Consider the following 16,930-nt stretch of genomic DNA (forward strand, 5'->3'; position numbering starts at 1 on the left):
ATATATATATATATATATATATATATATATATATATTAAAATAGATACATCTTCGAGCACGTAAATATAATAATAATCATGTTATATTTGAATCAGACGTTTACCATTAAAGGGTTTTTTTGTATACATTGTCGAGGCTCATATGAGAGCTAACACGCAACACACCGCAAGGAGGGCATTGGACAAGAGGGGTGGGAGACGGAAAGACAAAAAGTTGGGAACAGACACATTCGGAGATCTGCAGAAGGGAGAGGGATGGGGCAGGGAACACGGGGTATACAAGATGGACACAACAGGGACGTCCAGGAAGGAGAGCATGGAATGTGAAGGAGGTGGATTTGGGGTGGATTAATTGGGGAAGAAAAGATCGAGGTTTTGTGTGGCAGAAGATAAGAGGTTATAGTAAACAGCGGTTTTGAAGGTCTGGAGGGAAGAATGAGATTGCAGAGAGTGTGGGAGTTTATTCCAAAGTCAGGGAAGAAGAGAAATGAAAGAGTGAAGGTGAGCAGAGATTCGTGATTTTGGTAGTTTTACCAAAAGGGGGTTGCTGGCGGACCTTAAGTGCCCCGCAGAAATATGGGGGGGGGGACATGTTGCAGACAGAGCAAGAGGGGGCGAGACCGGAGAGGAGATAGTAGAAGACAGAAAGACCACTGATCTGCCTGCAGTAAGAGAGTGAGAGGCCCAAAGACTCAGCCTCAACATGGGAGATAACAACGATCGTAAATGTTTTGGTTTCCACAGCGTGAAGCTGAGAAAGGTGAGAGGCGGGAGCACCAGCCCAGAGGGGAGAGCAGTACTCCATCACGTTGCGGACGTAAAAGCTTTGTATGTGGTCAGGAGCTCATGTGGGCTGAGGAAGGACTTTGAACGACGGAGGATTTCCATTCAGCAACTGGCTTTGGAGGCCAGGGTTATAATAATGCATTGTGCTATTATATATGCTAAAAACTTTTCTTTTCAAGTTAATTATCAATCAAGCTTAATTGGCTACATTTTCCTTTTATCATCACACTGAAAACCATTTGGCTAATTTTGGAGAAATTTGCTTCTGCACCACCAACCCAGAAACCACCCACATGTAGCATTGTTTTTAACTGGCCTTGCCCTTGACCCTCATAACATCTGCTATGTCTTCGTTATGCACAAAGTTAATCCTGTGCATAATTTTACTGCATGTTTGTGAACAAAAAATGATTGTATAAATTCAGAAAATGGAGTAAATCTTTGGTGCCTTTTAAAATTGGAGTTATTGTATACGTGGTGAATGCACCCGGCATTGCCCAGGTTCCTTTTGAATAAATTTAATCTTCTTTACATATGTCTGATGCGAGTCCAGTATCAGTTGCCTCTTCTGAGGAGGTTGGGGAGGGGAAACACCCCCCCCCAAGCCAAGCGGTCTCGCGACTGAGCCTAAAACCTTCCCGGGGCCTGTCACAACATTTTTTTGTTACAGAGGTTTCCTCTTATCTTTCACCATTCAGGAGATTAGCGCATGCAGCCAAACACAAGCAAACAAACAAAAACTTCAAATTATATATTCGATGATTTTACATAAATAACCATTTATTTACTTTTCCTGTTGCAAACAGGCAAAAAACTGTTCTTTCACTGACAAAAATATTCAGATTGCTCAAGAACTAAAAGAAGAAGAAAACTCACTTTCTTTGAATGAAAAATCATTCAATGAGTACGTTGTTCAACTGTGGGAAGATATTTTCAGCTGCACATTGGATGGTGTTAAAACTGGTCTTCAACCATGCTCAGGCAAAGAATCATTGGACAAAGTTTACTCACGATTTACAGATGTTTCCAGTTTGCTTGATGTACACAATACCTACCAGGCTGTATATGTTGTTGCATACGCCTTGATGGATATCCAATCGTGTACATCCCAAAACAGTCGATTGCAAAATGGATCATGTGCCGGACTATCTGATTTTCAACCATGGCAAGTAAGGACAACCTGTTTGCTTTTTGTGTTTTATTTTTTTACTTTAATGAGCATATGAATCAAAACATGCAATGTGACATTTAAACAAGAATTTAATTTGCAATGGGCAACCAATTGAAAAAAAAGACAATTGAGTGACATTGTTCTCAGCCCTTCAAATATTAGTTTAATTAGTTTGTATTCTGTCTCAGCTGTTGTTGTATTTGCGAAATGTGAAATGGAAAACGAATACAGGAGTTAAAATGTTTTTTGATGAAAATGGCGACCCACCTGGACCACACGAGCTTATAATATGGGAAAGAGATGAAAATGGAAAAATAATTTTCAAAAAAATTGGCCACTATGACTCTGATGCTTCACCTGACAAGAAGCTCTTTTTGAATCCTGATGACTTCTACTGGAATGGTGGAACTACAAAGGTAAATTTACTTTTAAATTTGTAATATGTACCTTTTTGTAAAGTAAAACATATTTACCCAAATAACGTAGGAGTGTGACATGGAGGCAGTTGATGGGTGGGGGTGTGGGGGAGGAGCGAGGGGATTTAGTTAGTTTGGGTATGTTGTTGTGGTGTCCATCACAAAATTATCAATGAATAGTGAAAATACCAAATGTAAAGAGCAGATGTTACACAACTAAGGTGCAATCTCTTAGAATACCTTCCTGCTAGAAGATCTTGAGAAAGCAATGTGGAACATGCAATGTGATAGTGATGTAATATTTCACTGGTCTTGGTCAGTTTCCAGGAAATAGAATCAAAATTGGATCATACTCATGCCGACAGCTAACTTTGAACCTGTAGCATTGATGAAATGAAGCAAAATTCTCACTTACACACCACACCCTTATCAGAAGCAACAGTATAATCTTACTTTCTGGAAACCACAAAGTTAACTTTCTTCACATTTTTGTTTAATACCATAAAACAAAGCATCCATCATTTAACTACTTTGCATTTTTGGAATGTATCTTTCAAAATATCGATTTGGATTTACAATTTCAACAATTATTGAAGTTAAGAATTGCAAACAGTCTGTTATCCAGTTAAGCAGACACAAGCTAAGTGATACACCATGTAAAAATAGTCATTATTTAGATTAGTCAAAGGACAATTCATTCAAATGGATGAATGAGGACAACTAATTTTCGCAAATAAATGTTGAGACAGGAATGCTAACTAACCACTGCGGGAAAGAAGTTCAAGCAACAATGTAGGTGGGAGCCCTTTTAAGAAGCAAGAGAGAAGAACACATTTAACAAGCATTGAATACTATTATGTTTGGGGTTGGGTGTGGGGGGGGGGGAGTTAGATATTACCATAGAGCAGACAGGAATGGTTTAACCAGCATGGTCCATGTGCGAGTAGTTAGCCCATATTGATGTAATAAGTAGGGACATGTTAGCTTAAGGATGTCTTGTTTGAATGTGCACCACACAGGGGGTGGTGCATGGAAAAATTAGTTTTTGATTATGGATAAGGAAATTGTGTGCATAAACCCTGATGTAAACCTTGACTGGGGGTACCGAGATACTTTGCAAGAACATGAGAGGGGTGGAGCTGTAGATGCCTGGAAGTTTTCCGTTGCCCTGGAAGAAGATGGAGAAGCCTAATCTGGGCATTTTTGCATATATGAAGGAGTTCAAGAAGAGCCAGTAAGGTGCGTCAAAGCCTGAGGAGAAAAATATAGCTGAGGTAAAAACTCGAGGGAGGAGAAAAAGACTGAGGAGAATGAGGCTTCTGAGAAGTTCGTAGTCTGAAGAGATTTTGTGGAGGCTGCCCTGCCTGCCTGCCAGTCTTTTTGTGATTCCTACCTGGTCCCTCTCATGGATCCTGTCATGTACCATCACCGCCTATTTATCTTCCCATCATCTGCTAGCCTTACAATTGCCTGCTCGTCCACCAGCAGCTGAGTACCCCGGTTTTGTCCCTTTCCTGTCTGTGGTTGAATCTGGTGTGAGGCACCTTAGATTTGTTTAGATTCATTTTTATTTGCATTGTATGTAATTATCTATGAATTGCATTTCTTTTCTTCCCATCACATCGCGCCATTATCTCCTCGTGATCATCCCGGGTTCTTTTATTTGCTTGTGGTTCAGGAATTAACCCTTTGGTTTTTACAAGAGTTAAGGTTGTCATGTTTCTCCCCATGACCTGTGTGCTCGTTGTCCCCATTAATTTGGAATGTTGACTGAGGGAGTAAAAAGCCAGTTTGAACCATCCGCCCATAGTCGGTGTTAATTGACCTTGACACGCATTTGGTTTCAGGAGTGGGATTTTTCGAAACCCCGACTTCCTAAGGATTGCAGGACTCAAACCCTGATCAACATTTCCTACTCATGACATTAAATTTGTTGATCAGGAGTGGGATTTAGAATCCAAGGACTTCCAAATTTATAGTTAATTGGCGTCAGGAGAGTGCAGGGGATCATACTCAAAAATTAACATCTAAATTTGTTTTTTGAATTTCCTTGGCATGTGCGGAAAGAAGACTGCTGAAAAAAATGCGGATGTTGCAGGACATAGCAGTCCGTATGAGGAAAAAGTGAGGATGAAGGAAGCGTGCTGAGGTGGTGGGTTGTGAAAGGCCTAGAATAGAAACCTCCCTCGTTCCTGAGTGATTGAGCCAGGAAGCGGGTGTGATGTCCATCCAGGACATGTGCGACAAATGAATGAAATGAGAGAACAGGGTGAACATACATACATACATATATATATATATATATATATATATATATATATATATATATATATATATATATATATATATATATATATATATATATATATTGTTGCGGATTCCGCGCCCGCCGGCGTGCTGGGAGCCACGTAACTCGAATCGCGGCACGTCGCCCACCGGACGGACAATCCAGTCGTGACCCTCTCGGACTAACGCCGGGAACCAGTCATGGGTGGACCTTTCGGTCTCACCGCGATCGAGCCAATCAGCCCCCGCGTGGGATAGGGTTGCTCGCCAAATTCGACCTACCTAAGTACCCACGCGGAGGGTAGACCGGGCGATCGCACCTCGCCGCAGGTCGACTTCGGACACGGGCCACTTAAGCGACCCGTTCCGTACTATCAGAATAACCGAGCGGTGTTATCGTCGACCTCGACGGTTCGATTAATTATCGGGCGTATTCAGCCCACTACCAACCCTTTACGTGAAGCAAGATGGGGATTCAATAGAGGAAAAGACGAAGCGAAGCGGGAGAACAGTTCAATACAAAGCACATTTATTCGCGGCACACGGGAAGCACACATTCAATTCCACCAAAAGCACACAGAAAAGACACAATGCAATTTACACAAAAAGCAAATATAAAAGCGAAAACACAATGCAGAGCTAATACCGACTACCGAGCACACGGCAACACTTATACAATTCTACTTCACAGACGGCGCCGACAACACATACCCAAAACCAAGGAAAAGAATACCCTCAAGGATGAGGCGGGCCTGAGGCCGAGACCGGGTCGCGCCTACCCGTCTGGTGATGAGACGCGGAGCGGCGATGGCGCCTCAACTCCGCGGGCCTCGCACTATCTCAGCGCGGGGGGAAACAGGAGGGGGTTGCTGATGCTCGGGGTATAGAGGATCTTTATTATCCCGCGACGAGCGTCTCCACCTCGGCCAGGTCGCGCTGTCGGCCTCCCTCGGGTGCAGCTTCCTGCACGACGCGAGCACCCCCTCGTCTGGTGTCGCCGCCTTTCCACAGCTCCGTCCCCTCCGTTCCGCACACGACGAGCAGCTCCACCGCCCGCGAAGTCTTGACTCTCTTACTCTCCGCCTCTGGACTCTCCTACTCTCCGACTCTCGACTCTCCGTCTCTCTTCTCCCCGTTGGACTCTCCTACTCTCCGCCTCTCCGCCTCTGGACTCTCCTACTCTCCGCCTCTGGACTCTTCGTCTCTCCTCTTCTGGACTCTCCTGGACTGACGAACACGGTCCTTTTATCCGCCCCGTAACTTCGCCCTCTCATCTTTGACCCCCTCCCTTCGACCTTTCACCTCGCTCCCCATTGGCCCGAGAAAAAGTGGGCGTGAAGGCTTTTTGATCCATAAATTTGCATATATCGATCGCCCTGGGGCGGGCCACCCGCCCCTCGCTCACTGATTGGACGGCAAAAAGTGGGCGTGTGTCGTTTTTGATCCGTTTTTGAAGCACAAAATCCGTGATTTTGTACACGCTGTTCGACGCGCGCCCTGCACGAGTCCAACACCAGTACCCACAGCGGGGCAAGAACGGTGGCGATGCTACGGTTGCGAGGTGTGACGTGAAGGTCGTGGCGGTTGTGGTGAAGCGGCGTTGTGGTTGGTGGTTGATGTTGTGGTTGTGGTGGTAATCATGGCGGTTGGTCCAAAATAAAGATAGCAAAAGAAAAACGGCTATCCTGAAGAGTCGCAGCACGCATATATGACATGTATTCCCACTAGACAACGGGTTTGGGCCTAACTACACATGCACTTACCGAGATACCTCACCTAAGGGACCTGAATGGTGGTTTGCGAATTTGGTAACCACAACACTACCCCCTCCCCTTTTTACAGACTCGTCCCGAGTCGTCAAATTTTCGTGTGCCATCATGTGTAGTTTTCCCCTAGTACATTTTACCTACGGATCCCTGAGTGCGACATTCATGGTATTCGTGTCCCCAAAATAAATAACCTGAGGGCTGCGTAACTATCTAAACAAACTCACTCACACGGACGACTTAAATAAAATTGCCGGCGCTAGACAGACATGCCGGGGGGCGCACTCATATTTACAGTACATCTTAACCTTAACTTACAAATTTTACACTAAACCATGGCCCAGGATCATTGAACTCTGCAAAAGAAAGCAGTTAGCAGGGAGCCAGGCTGCCCACATGCAGTCTCTGGCTCAAAACAATGCAGGTGACAGGGAACGTGGCTGGCTGCTCACACGCAGTCCAAGGCCTTCCCTTTTGAACTGAACGCAGTGAACCACAACGGTGCATGGGCTGCACAACGCAGTCTCCGTGCCAGCTCAAGTGGCACACGCAATGAGCACAACGAATGGATGGATGGATGGTTTGAATCGAACTCAGTGAACCACAACGGTGCATGGGCTGCACAAACGCAGTCTCCGTGCCAGCTCAAGTGGCACACGCAATGAGCACAACGAATGGATGGATGGACACAAACACGGTGCACGGGCCGCCACTGCAGGCCCGTGTTGTAGCTGCCAACAGGGCAGTTCTCGCAGCTTGCAAACTGTTGCCTTAATCCTGGCGCACATGGAAATGAACAGGGGGGGCAAAGCAAAAATTGAACGGGGCTGGTGAACGTGGGCAGTGGGCATGGCATGGCAAAGGTGAGCAGGCAAACTCAGCCGGCAGATGAACTGGCCGGCACAGGCCTTGAAGTACCACAGCTGCAGATGATCCGGCCGGCACAGGCCTTGCAGCACAGCAGCTGCAGACGAAGTGGGCCGGCCTAGGCCTTGCAGCAACGCAGCCAACAGATGAAGCTGGCCAGCCTTTGCCGTTCAGTGGAGGTTGGTGGAGGGGGTGCGGTGGTGCTGGCCACTCGGAAGGCGGGCTCGGACCTACCTACCTGTCTCCCTCCCACCTATCGCCTTTGCCTGTCACTGTACATACCCACTCCCTTAATTTGTCAAACCCCAATTTAGCCCCAACTTATTCTTTTGTTGTTTTTATTTTTACTTCCCCACTATAAATCGTCCCCCAACCCCCTTTATCGTCTTTGTTCGGCTAACCTATCCTGTCACCTAGCCTACTCCCAACCCCTACGTTCCCTTCCCGGAGGGGAATAAGGGAGAGCTAACGTCCTGTGTCAAGGCCCAATGAAGCCTCAGAATGGCTTCCCCAGAGTTCGGCGATCTATAACCAAAGTGGGTCCAGCGGCCCACAACGAGAGCGTGGGGATGGATGGTGCGGAGGGGTACATCTCCTAATCTACCCAAACCATTTAACTGTTAAACTACCCCGGGGCTTTCAACAAGCGCCTCTCGCTTAAACTATTGGTTCTATAAACCCAGATTCCCGTCGCCTGTGTTGGTGTCCTCACAATTTTGGGCCTCGCCCCCCAATTTTCTCTCCGTGCCCTCACACGGTCTCCTGGCTGGGACACGTGGCTCCCTTTGGCAGGCACGACCCTCTGCCGATTCTCCCGCTATGGCACCCCCGGGCACTACACTGCCTCCGAGCCTACCAGCTCCCTAACACCGGGGAGTGCCCCCCATGGCACCTCCCCTGAAACGCACACGTGGCAGGCCGGCCTCCCGGGCCCCTTTCCGAGGGTCACCCGTGCCCACAACACTGCCCACGCGGCTAATGGCGCCCCGGGCCCCCGCACCAAGCAGGCGCACCCGTGCCCACTACTCTATCCCGGCCCCCCATGGGCCCATGGCCTACCACGGCCGACTAGCCTGGTGCCCGGGGTACCCTCTAAGCGATACTCACATTTCGCAGCCACGCTCCCAAGCCCGTCAACAGGGCTCCTGCACCCCTCCAAATGGGTCTCGAGCCTACTTTCCCACCAACAACAAAACGACCTCCATTTTTCAATTTGACTAACCCAGCTAACTCACTCTACACTGACCCCGGGGTCCCTTGGGCGGGAGTCACTCCTCCCCCCAATCACTCATCGCACCATGCATTCCCCATTCGCTCCATACACACAGACCCGCTGGCCTCACTCACTCACCAAGTACTCACCTCACAACTCACCAACAACTCTGCAACTCACTCACCGCTGAAGTCTGCCATCCTTCTATCTGCACCCCTAACTAACTCGTGCTCCCACGTCGTCCCTTAAACTATAGCACGTTCCTTTTAACACTACGTAGCTAAGCTACGTCCCCTCTACACATCCAAAGTCTGTCACTGTCTCCAAATAATCCCATTAATCAATTCCCCAACCTAAATCTCGCTATCATCCCTCTACCTAATCCATTCCACGGACTCCATGAGGACTTACCCCTGCCCCATGAAGTCGGTCTAACTAAGCTAACCCTTCCCCCTAACTAGTTTCCATCCTGTGCCCAGGGTAAGGGGTCTTCCACCCCTCGCCCAGGAATCCTGTGCACCCGAAAGTGAGGCTTGCCCTTTTTTTTTTTTTTCATGCGCAGCACCTGCGCGGCAACTCAGAGCTCGCGCACTTTGCACCTGCCCGTGACGTCATGCAGCTGCACGTGTACCTCGTCCCTCCTTGGACGGTACCATCCGGCAGAGATACCCCTCCTGCCGGATTCCAACCACACGTGCAGCCATGACGTCACCGTGCGCAAAAAAAACCACAAGCCCCACGTCTCGAGGGGTTCCCCACGCGAACACATGTGCTTTGCCCGTTGGAGCTTAACACACACGATCGCGTGGAGAACCCGTCCGGTCCAAATCCATTTACCTGCCTAAACTTTGTCCGTCCGCGGGATCGGCAAATCCACCGCTGGCGTTTCCGGACCGGGACTTCACTCTCGCAAGCGAGCACGTGGCGGTCTCGTGCGTAGCACAGCACGAACCGCGTGCTCACTGCTGGGTGAACCCGGCACGGTCCTCGAAACAACTCCAGCCGCTACTCGGCTTTCTCTCCTCTGTCGCCGTCTCCGTCTCCATTCCACACACGCATACCTGCGTGTTACGACGCACACAGTCCACTCCATCACATTCACACCGGGAGACGCGGCTGCGTGCTCCCGCATGCCAACCGACATCTCCCTCACATACCGCTCTCTCACACACACGGTCTCCCTTGCACACAGCCGTTCACTCACGCGTGCGGGGCACTCACCCGCGGTGCCTCACTCGCACTCCGTGCCTCATCCACACACGCGGGGGCACTCACCCGCGGTACCTCACTCATACACACGGCGACACTCACACACGCGGTCTCTTCCACACACGGTGCCTCACCCACACACGCGGGGGCACTAACCCGCGGTTCCTCACTCACACTCCGTGCCTCACCCACACACGCGGGGGCACTCACCCGCGGTTCCTCACTCATACAGGCCGTTTCACTCACACCCACGGCCTCTTCCACACACGGTCCCTCACCCACACACGCGGGGGCACTCACCCGCGGTTCCTCACTCATACAGGCCGTTTCACTCACACCCACGGCCTCTTCCACACACGGTCCCTCACCCACACACGCGGGGGCACTCACCCGCGGTGCCTCACTCATACAGGCCGTTTCACTCACACCCACGGCCTCTTCCACACACGGTGCCTCATCCACACACGGCGTGCTGGGAAGCACGTACTCCGGCACCATCGCCACCACACCACTCACACACGGGGTCGCTTCCACACACGGGGACGCACTCACACCTTGCACCACACACACAGGGACAACCACACTGGGGATTTGTGTCCCCACAAGGGTCTCCGGGGCCTCTACACCCCCCAAGCTCTCCGTGCACCCGTCCACAGCACCCGTCCCCTCAACCTCGCGAAGCACGACCGAACTCACCTGGTCGTGATCCGCCTCAAGGGGGCATACTCCCTCCCCTCGTTCCTGGAGGAGGCCATCCCGCTGCTCGCACCGGGTCCCTGCACGCTCCGCGAGCTCACCCCCATTATCCTCCACTTCCTCTGTGTGTGTGTGTGCGTCACTTACCCCGTCTTCCTCGTGTAGTCTTTACTCTATTTTTTCTATCTCCCGTGTCTCTGCCAACTCTTCACCCTTTACCTCTCTTGTCTCAACTATTATTTCCGTTGTCGTCATTTCGTGTCTCGTCTCACACGTTTTGGTCTCCCCATTTAATTTTTCCCTTTCGGTCACCGTCGATTCCTCTGTCACGACCCTCGCCCAACACGCCCCCCGAATTATTTTTTTACCCGCCTCCACCGCGGGCCTGTCAGCCGTTGCACCCCCTTCCAGCTCGTTTGCTCCCACACGTGGAGTCGCCATTCCCAGCTCCCTGGTCACGGCCTTCATGCCCGCCTGCAGGCATCGGCCCATGTTCTGCGTCTCACCCCGTAGCTTTTTCATTTCTTCTTTTATTTGCTGTGTATTCGCATCCATCGTCGTTTTCACTTCATTCATTTGCTTGTTCATGTCTTTCATTTCGTTTTTCATATTCGCATCCATTTTTTCGATCATTTGTTTGTTCATGCCTTTCATTTCGTTTTTCATTTCATTTGTCATTGCCGCCAGCATGGCGCATAGCTGGGCCATGTCGGGTGCGCTTGAGTGAGCCGTTTCGGCAGGGGTTGGGGAAGGGTCTTGGTGGAGAGGGGGGGGGAGGTGTCATACACCGCGGCCGCTGCCGCACCCACCTCGGGCCCTGGGTTCAGTTGGGCGAGTCCGTGTTCCTGCACAATCAACATTTCCTGCTCGGGGATTCCATCCTGGACCATGGATTCTACACATTCTACATCCATTTCTAATACCCCCGGCTCCCGCTCGCCTTGAGACGCCATCTTGCTTCTCGTGAAGGGTTAATTTAACTCGCTCGTAATTTGGAGGGAATCGGGGGTCGCTTCTCTCACCCCTGGACCGATTCCCGTGAATTTAGCCGGAGACAGGAGAGCCCGTTGTCCCGTTCTCCAATACCAGTGCTGCGAGGAGGGCGATGAATTTGTATCGCACGACCTGACACCAGTGTTGCGGATTCCGCGCCCGCCGGCGTGCTGGGAGCCACGCAACTCGAATCGCGGCACGTCGCCCACCGGACGGACAATCCAGTCGTGACCCTCTCGGACTAACGCCGGGAACCAGTCACGGGTGGACCTTTCGGTCTCACCGCGATCGAGCCAATCAGCCCCCGCGTGGGATAGGGTTGCTCGCCAAATTCGACCTACCTAAGTACCCACGCGGAGGGGAGACCGGGCGATCGCACCTCGCCGCAGGTCGACTTCGGACACGGGCCACTTAAGCGACCCGTTCCGTACTATCAGAATAACCGAGCGGTGTTATCGTCGACCTCGACGGTTCGATTAATTATCGGGCGTATTCAGCCCACTACCAACCCTTTACGTGAAGCAAGATGGGGATTCAATAGAGGAAAAGACGAAGCGAAGCGGGAGAACAGTTCAATACAAAGCACATTTATTCGCGGCACACGGGAAGCACACATTCAATTCCACCAAAAGCACACAGAAAAGACACAATGCAATTTACACAAAAAGCAAATATAAAAGCGAAAACACAATGCAGAGCTAATACCGACTACCGAGCACACGGCAACACTTATACAATTCTACTTCACAGACGGCGCCGACAACACATACCCAAAACCAAGGAAAAGAATACCCTCAAGGATGAGGCGGGCCTGAGGCCGAGACCGGGTCGCGCCTACCCGTCTGGTGATGAGACGCGGAGCGGCGATGGCGCCTCAACTCCGCGGGCCTCGCGGACAGCGTCTGGTAGGGGGTGGGAAAGGGGCCCCCTTGGTCGCACTATCTCAGCGCGGGGGGAAACAGGAGGGGGTTGCTGATGCTCGGGGTATAGAGGATCTTTATTATCCCGCGACGAGCGTCTCCACCTCGGCCAGGTCGCGCTGTCGGCCTCCCTCGGGTGCAGCTTCCTGCACGACGCGAGCACCCCCTCGTCTGGTGTCGCCGCCTTTCCACAGCTCCGTCCCCTCCGTTCCGCACACGACGAGCAGCTCCACCGCCCGCGAAGTCTTGACTCTCTTACTCTCCGCCTCTGGACTCTCCTACTCTCCGACTCTCGACTCTCCGTCTCTCTTCTCCCCGTTGGACTCTCCTCCTCTCCGCCTCTCCGCCTCTGGACTCTCCTACTCTCCGCCTCTGGACTCTTCGTCTCTCCTCTTCTGGACTCTCCTGGACTGACGAACACGGTCCTTTTATCCGCCCCGTAACTTCGCCCTCTCATCTTTGACCCCCTCCCTTCGACCTTTCACCTCGCTCCCCATTGGCCCGAGAAAAAGTGGGCGTGAAGGCTTTTTGATCCATAAATTTGCATATATCGATCGCCCCTCGCTCACCGATTGGACGGCAAAAAGTGGGCGTGTGTCGATTTTGATCCGTTTTTGAAGCACAAAATCCGTGATTTTCGCGCGCGCGAAAATCAAAATCCGCGCGCCCTGCACGAGTCCAACACCGGTACCCACAGCGGGGCAAGAACGGTGGCGATGCTACGGTTGCGAGGTGTGACGTGAAGGTCGTGGCGGTTGTGGTGAAGCGGCGTTGTGGTTGGTGGTTGATGTTGTGGTTGTGGTGGTAATCATGGCGGTTGGTCCAAAATAAAGATAGCAAAAGAAAAACGGCTATCCTGAAGAGTCGCAGCACGCATATATGACATGTATTCCCACTAGACAACGGGTTTGGGCCTAACTACACATGCACTTACCGAGATACCTCACCTAAGGGACCTGAATGGTGGTTTGCGAATTTGGTAACCACAACAATATATATATATATATATATATATATATATATATATATATATATATATATATATATATATATATATATATATATATATATATATATATATATATATATAAACATAAATAAATATATATATATATATATATATATATATATATATATATATATATATATATATATATATATATATATATATATATATATATATATATATATATATATATATACATATATATATATATATATATATATATATATACATATATATATATATATATATATATATATATATATATATATATATATATATATATATATATATATATATATATATATATATATATATATATATATATATATATATATATATATATATATATATATATATATATATATATATATATATATATATATATATATATATATATATATATATATATATATATATATATATATATATATATATATATATATATATATATATATATATATATATATATATATATATATATATATATATATATATATATATATATATATATATATATATATATATATATATATATATATATATATATATATATATATATATATATATATATATATATATATATATATATATATATATATATATATATATATATATATATATATATATATATATATATATATATATATATATATATATATATATATATATATATATATATATATATATATATATATATATATATATATATATATATATATATATATATATATATATATATATATATATATATATATATATATATATATATATATATATATATATATATATATATATATATATATATATATATATATATATATATATATATATATATATATATATATATATATATATATATATATATATATATATATATATATATATATATATATATATATATATATATATATATATATATATATATATATATATATATATATATATATATATATATATATATATATATATATATATATATATATATATATATATATATATATATATATATATATATATATATATATATATATATATATATATATATATATATATATATATATATATATATATATATATATATACACATATATATATATATATATATATATATATATATATATATATATATATATATATATATATATATATATATATATATATATACACATATATACATATATATATATATATATATATATATATATATATATATATATATATATATATTTTTTTTTTTTTTGTAAAAAAAAAGTATATATATACATACATATATGCAGCAATGGGCTGCATATATACATACCTGCATCGCTGGATAAAGACAAATGGGAGAGAGGCTGGCCCGAGACTGCACTCACAAATAAAGCCATGTCCTCAGAGCCTGGAGTGGGAATGGGACAGTAGTCACTTCAAAGCATGTCCTGTGAGCAGTATAAAAAGAGCAGAACATGGCATGGTTTGTGGTGGAGAGTATGATGTGGAGCTTAAGCACTTTTTTGGGGATGGAAGATGCCTAGTGTTGGCTTTATGGTTGGGGTGGTGGGCTTGGGATCCTAGTATCCTGAGTTAAAATCCCACTCTGTTGTTGAATTAATACCAGGTGGGGTTGACTCTGCCTGTCATCCTTCTGAGGTCAGCGAAATGAGCACCAGTTTGCTGGTAATAGTGGCACTGCATCAGCGGCACAGCTGCGCCCCTAACCAACGATGCAGCCAGCAGCCAGAAAGGCAGCACACAATGGGAACTGTGATAAATTAAATAAATACGGTGTTCACTGTAATGGACGAAGTAAATAGTGTTCACTGTGATAAATTAAGTAAATACGGTGTTCATTGTAATGGTGAAGCAAACACAATGTTCACTGTGATTGATAAAGTAAGTACGGTGTTCACTGTGATAGATTAAGTAAATAGTTTATTAACTTCACTCTTCCCAAAACTCAACAGAATCACTGATGTTATTGTTAGTCCAACCTGTAAGTTAATCTATCCGATCTGTAAGTCGATCTGCCCAGCACAGATCGTAGCAAAGCCCGACGGACAAACTGTTCAAATTCAAAGTTAGAAGCGAAGAGTGTTCCACTTGGGTTTGAGGCACCACTTGGTTCCTTCGTCCAACAGGCTTGATTACTTCACAGGATAGTCTCAAAAGTTTTCAAGGGGGGGGGGATGGTCTCTCGGGATAGGTCCCAAAGGAGAAACACTGTAGGAGATGGAACAATGAATAATTTGATGCTCAACTTTCCAGCTCCAATACTGCATTCATCATCTTCAATCACCATCTTGTGGGTGGAGTCCCAAAGCATTCACTTATGGGAGGAGTTCCAAAAGGAGAATTGATTGAGAGAATAATGCAGCAAGAAAAAGTAATACATGAAACAGCAGGTGCTAAATAAAAGCGAGTAAGTTAAGCTTGATGGTAGAAATAAGCCAATGTGCCACCAAAACCCCTCCATTTTCCACCAACAAATTGATACTTTCTTCCCTCTTTGTGGAGCAAAGATTTGAGGAGGAATTAAAGAACGGAGCAGCATCAGGCTCTCTCTCTAATGACCAGTACGTTTGTGTCAAGGACCTGACCAAAATCGATCTCCAAGAGAAAAGGAAGTGGCCCTCTCAGGAATCCACAGTCTTTGGGAATAGTGATATCATTCCTCCTCAAATTTTTGTTGTCAATTTTCCCGCAATTTGAGTGATGGGCTCACGTCTCTGTGTGTTTATGTGCTCGTAGTAAATCTTTTCGGTTGTGTCTTTTGCTTGCTTATAAATACGGGACTCACTTTAATGATTGCTTGCTTGATGAATAAAGAGCTGTAAATGTGCTTTTCATCATTGCTTAGTAAATAAATATTATTTGTGCATTTTCCATCTGCTTCGCTCTTGTCCTTTCCTTCGTTGTTCTGGCAAAATGTGTACATCATCTGGAGCCAGGATGTTCTACCCCAACGATTCACTACTCAAGATAGCCAATAGCCTTCCACATTTCGCTCGGCCATACTTGAATTAATAGACGGGTGGCTGTTAATCTAGTAGCCCCAAGTTATGTTGCTGTGCCAACAGAACGGTAACATGTAACAGCAGAACGTAACCCCGCTAGGCTGGTAATTCTAAGTCAAGTGGTTAAGGTTGTGTACCATCCACAGCATGTTGGACAGCAGGGTTATCAGCAGCTGGTGGTCTCAGGCCAGAGGTCAGGAAGACAAGTCCAAGGAACTCCCTCCATGGTAGCCCCAAATCACGGTGCCATAACTATATAAATACAGTCTCGTGATCTTCATTTTGGTGAGGACAAACATTCAGTGGAACATGACAGTACATAACACAGACAAACATTCAGTGGATGTGGAGTCAGATGTGCAATGCAAAGGTATTCAGGGAAACTATGATGCTTTACTGCAGATAATTGTCACTGAAAAATGGAGTTCTGTCATCTTTTGTTTGTTGCATTGCCTTTCAAAGTGGTTTGATACACATCACTTTTTCTCATTTATATAGTTCCTTTCCCATTCGTTTTTGTTGGTTTCTTCTTTTTTAATCTTTTTACTTTGCAACTTAATTAACTGATAAATAATGATATTATGAAATTCTCTCTGCTTGACAGTGTT

At 45.8% G+C, this 16,930-nt stretch overlaps 1 long non-coding RNA gene across 1 annotated transcript in view; it reads left to right on the forward strand.

Annotated features, from left to right (window-relative positions):
- Nucleotides 1–16,930, forward strand: part of LOC147035276 (uncharacterized) — a 90,835-nt gene that overhangs the window by 53,501 nt on the left and 20,404 nt on the right. The window lies entirely within an intron of this gene.

The sequence above is a fragment of the Eptatretus burgeri genome, chromosome 1 (assembly GCF_056783735.1).
Source record: "Eptatretus burgeri isolate ZD-2024b chromosome 1, Ebu_testis_v1, whole genome shotgun sequence".
Lineage (NCBI taxonomy): Eukaryota > Metazoa > Chordata > Myxini > Myxiniformes > Myxinidae > Eptatretus > Eptatretus burgeri.